We start from the raw sequence: 12,843 nt of genomic DNA, 5'->3' as shown, positions 1-12,843 counted from the left end.
CAGGGGGTGAACAGGCCAGCCAGGAGGTGAACAGGCCAGCCAGCAGAGAGTCTTTGTAAGGGGTGCATACTGGCGGCAGAGAAGTCAGGCGCAGGAGTTTATAACGGCGCAGTTTAATAATAAAAACCACCGGAAAGGAGTAGGGTGACGTGAGCCTGGCCCTTCACGTTCTGGGAGCCTGGCCCAATAGATCAACCGGTCACGAACAGCAGACGGGACGCGCAGACGCCCAGCGGGATACTGGACAGGAGCGGGCTCTGCACGTAACTCCTGCTCAATGTCCGCGTCCAGCTCCCACACTACCGGCGCCACCAGGCAGGAGGCGGGGAGTATGGGAGTGATATCCATGGGCCGCTCCTCTGTGTCATACAGCCGGGACAATGCGTCTGCCTTCACGTTCTGGGAGCCTGGTCTGTAGGAAAGGGTGAACACAAAACGGGTGAAAAACATGGCCCACCTTGCCTGGCGAGGGTTCAGTCTCCTCGCTGCCCGGATGTACTCCAGATTGCGGTGGTCAGTCCAGATGAGAAAAGGGTGTTTAGCCCCCTCAAGCCAATGTCTCCACGCCTTCAGTGCCTTGACGACAGCCAACAACTCCCGGTCCCCCACTCATAGTTTCTCTCTGCCGGGCTGAGCACAGAAGAAGGCACAGAGGCGGAGCTTCGGTGGCATACCCAAGCGCTGAAATAGCACAGCTCCTATCCCAGCCTCGGACGCGTTCACCTCTACTATGAATGCCAAAGAGGGATCCGGATGGGCCAGCACAGGAGCCGAGGTAAACAAAGCCCTCAGGTGACTGAAAGCCCTGTCCGCCTCAGCCGACCACTGCAACCGTACCGGTTCCCCCTTCAGCAGTGAGGTAATGGGAGCCGCTACCTGACCAAAACCCCGGATAAACCTCCGGTAGTAGTTGGCAAACCCTAAGAACCGCTGCACCTCCTTTACCGTGGTGGGAGTCGGCCAATTACACACGGCTGAAATGCGGTCACTCTCCATCTCCACCCCTGAGGTGGAAATGCGGTACCCTAGGAAGGAGACGCACTGCTGGAAGAACAGGCATTTCTCAGCCTTGACGTACAGGTCATGCTCCAACAGTCGACCAAGCACCCTGCGCACTAGGAACACATGCTCGGCGCGTGTAGCGGAGTATATCAGAATGTCATCAATATAGACCACTACACCCTGCCCGTGCAGGTCCCTGAAAGGCTTGGAAGACTGATGGCGCATTCATCAACCCGTACGACATGACAAGGTACTCATAGTGCCCTGAAGTGGTACTGAAAGCTGTCTTCCACTCGTCTCCTCCTCGGATACGCACCAGGTTGTAAGCTCTCCTGAGATCTAGTTTGGTGAAGAAGCGCGCCCAGTGCATCGACTCAATCGCTGTGGCTATGAGCGGTAGCGGGTAACTATACCTCACAGTGATCTGGTTCAGACCTCAATAATCAATACACGGGCGCAGACCTCCCTCCTTCTTCTTCACAAAAAAGAAACTCCTGGAGGCGGGTGAAATGGAGGACCGAATGTACCCCTGATGCAGGGATTCGGAGACATATGTATCCATAGCCGCCGTCTCCGCCTGTGAGAAGGGATACACGTGACTCCTGGGAAGTGCAGCGTCTACCAGGAGATTTATCGCACAATCGCCCCGTCGATGGGGTGGTAATTGAGTCGCCTTCTTTTTGGAGAAGGCGAGAGTCAAATCGGCATATTCAGGGGGAATGCACACGGTGGAGACCTGGTCTGGACTTTCCACCGTAGTAGCACCAAGGGAAACCTTTAACCTCTCTGGGATCGTTCGGGACGCTAGCGTCCCATCTCGCCAACAGCCAGTGAAATTGCAGGGGGCCAAATTCAAACAACAGAAATCTCATAATTAAAATTCCTCAAACATACAAGTATTTTACACCATATAAATATACACTTCTCGTTAATCCAACCACAGTGTCAGATTTCAAAAAGGCTTTAAAAGCACAACATATCATTATGTTAGGACAGCGCCTAGTCACAGAAAGCATTCAGCCATTTTCCAACCAAAGAGAGATGTCACAAAAAGCAGAAATATGGATCAAATGAATCACTAACCTTTGACGATCTTCATCAGATGACACTCCCAGGACTCAATGTTACACAATACATGTATGTTTTGTTCGATAAAGTTCATATTTATATCCAAAAACCTCAGTTTACATTGGCGCCATGTTCAGAAATGCCTCCAAAACATCCGGAGAAATTGCAGAGGGCCACATCAAATAACAGAAATACTCATCATAAACTTTAATGAAAGATACATGTTTTACATAGAATTCAAAATAAACTTGTTCTTAATGCAACCGCTGGGTCAGATTTCAAAAAAGCTTTACGGCAAAGCCCAATATTCAATCATATGAGAACAGCGTTCAGCCACCAAAGCAAGCCATACAGTTACCAGCCAAATTGTGGAGTCAATAAAAGTCAGAATAAGCATTATAAATCTTCACTTACCTTTGCTGATCTTCGTTGGAATGCACTCCCAGGACTCCCACTTCCACAAGAAAAGTTTGGTTTGTTCGATTACGTCCATATTTATGTCCAAATACCTCAGTTTTGGTCGCGCTTTTAGTTAACTATTCCAAAGGCACAATGCGTGAGCGCAAAATCCAGACGAAAAGTCAAAAGAGTTCCATTACAGTTTGTAGAAACATGTCAAACGATGTTTACAATCAATCCTTAGGGTCTTTTTATAATAAATCTTCAATAATATTCCAACCGGACAATAGCATATTCATTACAGAGGAAAAAGAAGGAACGGCGCGCCCGCGTGACCACGCATTAAACAACTCATTGGCCTCAGCCTAGTCCACTTGTTGAAACAGCGACCCCCTTCCACAATAGAAGCCTCAAACAACTTTCTAAAGTCTGTTGACATCTGCTGGAAGCCTTGAGAAGTGCAATCTGGCCCCATAGACACAGCATATTGGATAGGCAATCACTTAAATGAAACTACAAACCTCCGATTTCCCACTTCCTAGTTGGATTTGTCTCAGGTTTTCGCCTGCCATATGAGTTCTGTTATACTCACAGACATTATTTAAACAGTTTTGGAAACTGTAGAGTGTTATCTATCCAGATCTACTACTTATATGCATATCATTATTTACCTTATTTATCCAAGCTACTCAATACTGCCCCCCTTTCCCAAATAAGTTAAGGACAACAAAGTCAAGGTACTGGAGTGGCCATCACAAAGCCCTGAACTCAACCCTATAGAAAATGTGTGGGCAGAAATGAAAAAGTGTGTGCGAGCAAGGAGGCCTACAAACCTGACTCAGTTACACCATCTCTATCAGGAGGAATGGGCCAAAATTCACCCAACTTATTGTGGGAAGCTTGTGGAAGGCTACCCAAAACGTTTGACCCAAGTTAAACAATTTAAAGGCAATGCTACCAGGTACTAATTGAGTTTATGTAAACTTCTGACCCACTGGGAATGTGATGAAATAAATCATTCTCTCTACTATTATTCTGACATTTCACATTCTTAAAATAAAGTGGTGATCCTAACTGACCTAAGACAGGAATTTTTTATTAGGATTAAATGTCAGGAATTGTGAAAAACTGAGTTTAAATGTATTTGGCTAAGGTGTATGTAAACTGTAGACTTCAACTGTGTAGCTGGCAAGATAAATGCTGTTTGATGGGGGGGTGGGGTATTCATTCCCAGTGCTGATCTAGTAGTGTAACTGACATGTTACGTTACCTAATATAATGTTTCATCCCCTCTCGACTGAAGTGAATAGACTACTAGCAGCTAGTTAGCTAGCTAGTAGCTACCACAGACAGTTCAGCACTAGCTAGCCTCTAAGCTATCTGTCAGGTAGCAGTATCAAACATCTGTTGTGTATGGAAATGTTTTGTAGCCTTTGTTTTTTCCCGTTTCAACAAAAGTCCATTTGATGTACCATTAGCTAGGGCTAGCCAAAAGTTAGGTAATGGTAACTAGTTAGCAGGTTAACTAACTTTTGCTATTAATTTTGCCTCAATCACACTAAACCTGAATCAAATGATGAAACCAGTGGCCGAACAATTGAAGACTGACATTCACAATGTGAGATTTTACTTATCAGTATAGCACTGTAATGTTATTGATCTGTCAGTTTCACTAGCTAATTCCATACTTTTCACACTGACACGGTATAAACAGTTCTACAGGCTTCACTGCCATGGTGCACAGTCAGTACACAACACTATGCTTATCATGTCTTAGCAGGATCAGATGGTGACAGGTGTCCCTGCAAGGTCAGACAGCCACGGAAGACCAGTCTATGGAGCTCAGGGGAATTTTGTAGTTTATTGTAAGAATCAGCGGATAGATACAAAGTTCCATCTTGAGTTGATGGGTACAGTCTGGTTTCTCAAATCAAATCAAATTTTATTGGTCACATACACACGGTTAGCAGATGTTAATGCGAGTGTAGCGAAATGCTTCTAGTTTCGACAGTGCAGTAATATCTAACAAGTAATCAAACAATTCCCCAACAACTACCTAATACACACAAATCTAAATCGGTGAATGAGAATATGTACATATAAGTATATGGATGAGCAATGGCTAAGTGGCATAGGCAAGGTGCAATAGATGGTATAAAATACAGTATATACACATGTGATACGAGTAATGTAAGATATGTAAACATTATTAAAGTGGCATTATTTAAAGTAGCATTGTTTAGAGTGACTAGTGATCCATTTATTAAAGTGTCCAGTGATTGGGTCTCAATGTAGGCAGCAGCCTCTCTGAGTTACTGGTTGCTGTTTAGCAGTCTGATGGCCTTGAGATGGAAGCTGTTTTTCAATCTCTCGGTCCCAGGTTTGATGCACCTGTACTGACCTCGCCTTCTAGATGATAGCGGTATGAACAGGCAGTGGCCCGAGTGGTTGCTGTCCTTGATTATCTTTTTTTGGCTTTCCTGTGACATTGGGTGCTGTAATTGTCACGGAGGGCAGGTAGTTTGCCCCCGGTGATGCGTTGTGCAGACCACACCACCCTCTGGAGAGCCTTATGGTTGAGGGTGGTGCAGTTGTCGTACCAGGCTGTGGTACAGCCCGACAGGATGCTCTAGATTGTGCATCTGTAAAAGTTTGTCAGGCGCTATTGCGATTCCCCTAACACTAACCTTAACTCCATAAAGTGGAGGAAAAAAAGAATATATATATATATATATATATATATATATATATATATATATATATATATATATATATATATATACACTACCGTTCAAAAGTTTGGGGTCACTTAGAAGTGTCCTTGTTTTTGAAAGAAAAGCACATTTTTTGTCCATTAAAATAACATCAAATTGATCAGAAATACAGTGTAGACATTGTTAATGTTGTAAATGACTATTGTAGCTGGAAACGTCAGATTCTTTATGGAATATCTGCATAGGCGTACAGAGGCCCATTATCAGCAACCATCACTCCTGTGTTCCAATGGCACGTTGTGTTAGCTAATCCAAGTTTATAATTTTAAAAGGCTAAATGCTCATTAAAAAAACGTTTTGCAATTATGTTAGCACAGCTGAAAACTGTTGTTCTTTAGTAAGAAGAAATAAAACTGTCTTTCTTTAGACAAGTTGAGTATCTGGAGCATCAGCATTTGTGGGTTCGATTACAGGCTCAAAATGGCCAGAAACAAAGAACTTTCTTCTGAAACTGGTCAGTCTATTCTTGTTCTGAGAAATGAAGGCTATTCCATGTGAGAAATTGGCAAGAAACTGAAGATCTCGTACAACGCTGTGTACTACTCCCTTCACAGAACAGTGCAAACTGGCTCTAACCAGAATAGAAAGAGGAGTGGGAGGCCCCAGTGCACAACTGAGCAAGAGGACAAGAGCATTAGAGTGTCTAGTTTGAGAAACAGATGCCTCACAAGTCCTCAACTGGCAGCTTCATTAAATAGTACCCGCAAAACACCAGTCTCAACGTCAACAGTGAGGAGGCGACTCCGGGATGTTGGCCTTCTAAGGCAGAGTTGCAAAGAAAAAGCCATATCTCAGACTGGCCAAAAAAAAGAAAAGATTAAGATGGGCAAAAGAACACAGACACTGGACAGAGGAACTCTGCCTAGAAGACCAGCATCCCGGAGTCGCCTCTTCACTGTTGACGCCTCCAACCGGCCTCACAAGCGCAGACCACGTGTATGGCTTCATGTGGGCAAGCGGTTTGCTGATGTCAACGTTGTGAACAGAGTGCCCATGGTGGTACTGGGGTTATGGTATGGGCAGGCACAGAAATACCGTGACGAGATCCTGAGGCCCATTGTGAGGCCCATTTTTTAAAAGGTATCTGTGACCAACAGATGCATTTCAGAATTCCCAGTCATGTGAAATCCATAGATTAGGGCCTAATTAATTCATTTCAACTGCCTGATTTCCTCATATGAACTGTAACTCAGTAAAATCTTAGAAATTGTTGCATGTTGCATTTACATTTTTCTTCAGTATAGTTACATTCCATTAGATTGTGTATTTATTCAAATTAAGCAAAAGAAATACAAGGTTGACAAAATCTGTAAACCTCACATTGACCATCTAGAGGAGTGTGACATTTCCTAACAGACATACATTAATTGTGTTGGAATTTGATGTGTATTGTATGTGTGTATTGAAAGGGGATGCTACAGTGTGTTTATGTGCGTTCATGAACAGGTTTGCCCATGTTGTAGTGTGTATCAGGTGTGGGGTTGTGTTTGGTTTTGTGTTGTGTTGTTTCAGTTTGTTTGTGTTTATACATTTTGGGGAAAAAAGAAGCGGAACGGATATGGTACTTGTACATTAAAAATAAATGTATACATGTCTTAATAAAAAATACTCTTAGCTTTTATTTGACACCCAAATTACATGGAAATGAACATAAACAGAGAGAGAGAGAAATAGAGGGAGAAAGAGAGAGAGAAAGAGAGGGAGAGAAATTAGCGTCATACAGTAAAATATACTACCACCACCGCAGTTACCCATTGTAAAGGTTTTCTTCCAGGGGTGAAGGAGAGGACCAAAGTGCAGCGCGGCTAGTGTTAAACATGTTTAATACCAGAACAAGTGAAACACTACAAACATACAAAATAACAAATGTGCAAAACCGATACAGACCTATCTGGTGCAGAACACAAACACAGAGACAGGTAACAAACACCCACAAAATCCCAACACAAAACAAGCCTCCTATATATGAGTCTCAATCAGAGACAACGACTACCATCTGTCTCTGATTGAGAACCCACACTAGGCTGACATAGAAACAGACAAACTAGACACACAACATAGAATTCCCACCCAGCTCACGTCCTGACCAACTAAACACATACAAAACAACAGAAAACAGGTCAGGAACGTGACACCCATAGTGTCACTGGATGGTAAATGTTCTCTATGAGAGAGAGAGAGAGAGAGAGAGAGAGAGAGAGAGGGACAGAGAGAGAGAGAGAGAGAGAGAGAGAGAGAGAGAGAGAGAGAGAGAGAGAGAGAGAGAGAGAGAGAGAGAGAGAGAGAGAGAGAGAGAGAGAGAGGGACAGAGAGAGAGAGAGAGAGAGAGAGAGAGAGAGAGAGAGAGAGAGAGAGAGAGAGAGAGAGAGAGAGAGAGAGAGAGAGAGAGAGAGAGAGAGGGAGAGAGAGAGAGAGAGAGGGAGAGAGATTAAAGGAATGTAATGAGTGACAGTGAACAAAGATCTGGAGGGGAGACTGAGAGGAGGGGAGGTACATTAGTATGAACCTGGTACAGTTGTAGTAGCAGGTGTCCACTGCAGAGAAAATACCCAATGGTGTAGATGGTGCAGATAAAATGGCAATGCTGTAGTCGCTATGAATTATTTTCCTTCCTCGCAAATGTTACTCTGGGTATCAGTGGAGGCTCCCCAGGAGAGGAAGGGGAGGACCATCCTCAGTGAATTTCAGAAAAAATCAAATAGCTAAACATTTCAAAAGTTATCCTTTTTAGATAAATATATTCACGTTATCAAATAATTGATTAAAACACTGTTTTGCAATAAAGTTCTACAGTGGCCTCAACAGCACACTGTAGGGTAGCACCAAGGTGTAGACGCAGGACAGCTAGTTTCTGGCCTCCTCTGGGTACATTGACTTCAATACAAAACCTAGGAGGCTCGTGGTTCTCACCCCCTTCCATAGACTTACACAGTAATTATGACAACTTCCGGAGGATGTCCTTCAACGTATCAGAGCTCTTGCAGCATGAACTGACATGTTGTCCACCCAATCAAAGGATCAGAGATTGAATCTAGTATTGAAAGCATTAGCCACAGCTAGCTAGCACTGCATTGCATAAAATGTGGTGAGTAATTGACTCAAAGAGAGAGAAAGACAATAGTTAAACCGTTTTGAACAAATACATGTTTTAAAAATGAAGTAGAAGTGAAAGAGCGAGAGAGAGTGAGAGAGAGAGATTTTTTGTATTTTTTCCCCCCACTTTTACTTACTTAGCTAGTGAATGCAAATAACTAGTTTAGCCTACTCAAACACCAGGCTCAAACAGAGAGGGATGCAATGTTAGCTAGCTGGCTATGGTTATCCAAGACTGGAACACTTCCAAGTCAAGGTAAGCTTTTGGATGTATTAATATATTGCCACCGGGGACCACCGGTGTAACTGCTAAACTAATTGCTGACTGTACACTGTACTGCATGATTGTATCAGGTTTACTTGCACGTCTGTTCTAGTAGCTATGTTGACTATGACATTATAATATGGTGGCAACGACGTAGGCTGTGTGTAGCAGTTATGATATGAAGGTTTGGCTTGGAAATGTTTTTTCGCCTGGTCACAGACAGCTGATGTATTGTGCACTGAAGTACACAAACAAAGGGAAAAGGTAAAAGGAGAAGAGCGTGTAGATGCGAGAAGAAATTATACAACAATCAAAGGGATCATGCTGTTTGTATGTGGATGCTATGAAAGTGAACTGTGTGTCACGGCCGTTGTAAAGAGATGACCAAGGCGCAGCGTGGTTAGCGTACGTGCTTCTTTATTATAAGAACGAACACTGAACAAACAAAATAACAAAACGAACCGTGAAGCGAATATGAGTAGTGCAGACAGGCAACTAAACATAGAACAAGAACCCACAAACACCAAAAGGAAAATGGCTACCTAAATATGATCCCCAATCAGAGACAACGATAAACAGCTGCCTCTGATTGGGAACCATATCAGGCCACCATAGACATACAAATCACCTAGACCTACAAAAACCCTAGACAATACTAAAACTAACGTACCCACCCTAGTCACACCCCGACCTAACCAAAATATAAAGAAAACAGAGATATCTCAGGTCAGGGCATGACACTGTGTTTGCGTGTGATCAGGGGTGTATTCATTCTGCCAATTCTGTTGAAAACTTTTCTTATACAGAAGCTAATGTAACGAAACGTGGATAAGCATACCAACTGTTGGATTAATGATTACACCCAAGATCAGCTAAATGCAGGCAAGAATGTGCAAGGCGGTATTGAATGTGTCAATGTCTGTCACCTCGATTACTCAAACTTCTTCTTAAACTTTCATTCATAGATTGGGATGTAGCAACCTCATATTGGGTTATAGGGAAAATTTGAGTATCACGTAGTAGCCTGAACCTAGAAATGTTACGTTGAGCTGGGTGAATAGAATATAATGACAGTCATTCAATATGATGTAATAAAAATAAGGCCATGCTCCAAAATAAATAATCGTCCTCCCTCACCTTAAACGGCACTGACCGCCAATTCTGGGTATACATGATTAGAAATGCAGAGTGAATGTTGTTTTTGTATGATAAAGGCTCTCAATGTTTGAGTATATGTTTGATGAGGGCTCTCAACATTCAAGTATTTGTGGAAAAATAATAGCGTGCTGTCAATCTCATTAAAGGCCCAGTGCAGTCAAAAATGTGATATTCCTGTGTTTTACATATATATATATTTACACACTGAGGTTGGAATAATACAGCCACTTTATTACTTAATTTCCCCACCGCTGGTCACGTTTTCAATACTAAACCACAACGGCGCTGGTCCAATGAATTTGTTAATTTTCTAGAGTTTCGCATGGAATTATTACGTTGTCTTAAACTTTGTTATTTTCAACCTCTCTGGATCACAGACATGTTACCACAGCAACAGAGCATAATGGCCCTCATGTTAGGGCGCTGGTAAGACTTGCAAAGTTAGTGTGACCCGCTGTGTGTTTGTGTGTGTGTGTGTGTGTGTGTGTGTGTGTGTGTGTGTGTGTGTGTGTGTGTGTGTGTGTGTGTGTGTGTGTGTGTGTGTGTGCGCGTGCGTGCGCGTGCGTGCGTGTGCGCGCGCGTGCGTGCGTGCGTGCGTGCGTGCGTGCATGTGAGTGGCCTTGGTCATTAACCACAACAACACCACAGAGAAAAGAGGAAGGCATGAGGTTAACGAAGAGAAAAAGAGATGAATGGTGTTAATAAAAGAAGCGCACTGCTCCGGAGAAGCTTCAAGACCAAGGACTAACCCAGACACTGCATTAGTAAACATCACACAGTCATTACTTTAGCCTCTACAGAGCTGACTGGCCATGAGTACTTAGGGGGCGAAAGAGATAAAAAGACTGAACATCTGTAGAACTTTTATTTTAATGCTTTCAAAATACTTTTTTTAAACATCTTCATAAATATGTATCATTTTGAGAGGAGGTTATTTCTGCTTGCCTTTCCATTTATTTCTAGTCGTTATCTGACCCTCTGCTCCACTTTTTGTTTTTAGTATTGTAATACTTGCAAATCTCTCATCTTAACAGATCATATGATCTGTTAATTGATTATCCGCACTGATCTCATTAGATTTGCAGCACATGACACATCTTCACAGATTGGCAAATCTGTTATGGGAGATTAGATATAAATTCATCCCATTTATCCTGATTAAGATAGTGTGATACATATGTGGTGCTCTGACCTGCCTGATTTCATGCTTACAAGCTCCCTTCTTGATGAATAATGACCTTGTTAAAGAAAATGTATGGAACGAAGAGCACTACTGAATGACACAAACACACCTAGAATACACAGGTGCGTATTCCCACACGGTCCTCTCTCAGCCTTATTCTAAAATGGATTAAATACATGTTTTTCCTCATCAATCTACACACAATACCCCATAATGGTTTTTAGAAATGTTTGCTAATTTATAGAAAAATATTAAAGAGAAATAACTTACACAAGTATTCGGATCCTTTGCTATGAGACTCGAAATTGAGCTCAGCATCCTGTTTCCATTGATCGTCCTTGAGATATTTCTACAACTTGATTGGAATCCACCTGTGGTAAATTCCATTTATTGGACATGATTTGGAAAGGCACACAGCTGTCTATATAAGGTCCCACAGTTGAAAGTGCATGTCAGAGCAAAAACCAAGCCATGAGGTTGAAGGAGTTGTCCGTAGAGCTCCGAGACAGGATTGTGTCGAGGCACAGATCTGGGGAAGGGTACCAAAACATTTCTTCAGCATTGAAGGTCCCCAAGAATACAGTGGCCTCCATCATTCTTAAATGGAAGAAGTTTGGAACCACCAAGAGTCTTCATAGAGCTGGCTGCCTGGCCAAACTAAGCAATTGGGGAAGAAGGGCCTTGGACAGGGAGGTGACTAAGGACCCGATGGTCACTCTGACAGAGCTCCAGAGTACCTCTGTTGAGATGGGAGAACTTCCAGAAAGACAACCATCTCTACAGCACTCCACCAATCAGGCCTTTATGGTAGACTGGCTAGACGGAAGCCACTCCTCAGTAAAATGCACATGACAGCCCACTTGGAGTTTGCCAAAAGGCACCTAAAGACTCTCAGACCATGAGACACAAGATTCTCTGGTCTGATGAAACCAAGATTGAACTCTTTGGCCTGAATGCCAAGAGTCACGTCTGGAGGAAACCAGGCACCGCTCATCACCTGGCCAATACCATCACTACGGTGAAGCATGGTGGTGGCAGCATCATGCTGTGTGGATGTTTTTCAGCGGCCGGCACTGGGAGACAAGTCAAGATCGAGGGAAAGATGAATGGAGCAAAGTACAGAGAGATCCTTGATGAAAACCTGCTCCAGAGCACTTAGGACCTCAGACTGGGGCGAAGGTTCCCCTTCCAACAGGACAACAACCCTAAGCACACAGCCAAGACAACGTAGGAGTGTCTTCAGGACCAGTCTCTGAATGTCCTTGAGTGGCGCAGCTAAAGCCTGTACCCAATTGAACATGGAGAGACCTGAAGAGACCTGGAGACTGAAAATAGCTGTGCAGTGATGCTCCCCATTCAATCTGACAGAGCTTGAGAGGATCTGCAGAGAAGAATGGGAGAAACTCCCCAAATATAGGTGTGACAAACTTGTAGCGTCAAACTCAAGACTCGAGACTGTAATCACTGCCAAAGGTGCTTCAACAAAGTACTGAGTAGAGTCTGAACACTTATGTTAATGTGATATTGTAAATGTGATATTTCCAAAATTTCTAAAAACCTGTTTTTGCTTTGTTATTATGGGATATTGTGTGTAGATTGATGAGTGGAAAAAAATATATATTATCAATTTTAGAATAAGGCTGTAACGTAACAAAATGTGTAAAAAGTCAGGGGATCTGAATACTTTCTGAATGCACTGTACATACCTCCATTCTCAGTCTAGATGAATAAATATCATGCATCACACTGATCTCTGAAGATATCTCATCCTTTTATTGTTTAATCTGAAACATGAACTATCCTCCCAGCAGGGAAAAATAATACTTTAATATCACTTTCATTCCAGAGACAAAAGATCAAACATCAAACAGTCCTCCGACAGGCTGCATTGTCAGCCCTGA

This window comes from Salvelinus fontinalis, chromosome 37, assembly GCF_029448725.1.
Source record: "Salvelinus fontinalis isolate EN_2023a chromosome 37, ASM2944872v1, whole genome shotgun sequence".
Lineage (NCBI taxonomy): Eukaryota > Metazoa > Chordata > Actinopteri > Salmoniformes > Salmonidae > Salvelinus > Salvelinus fontinalis.
Note: the sequence above shows the minus strand (reverse complement) of the source record.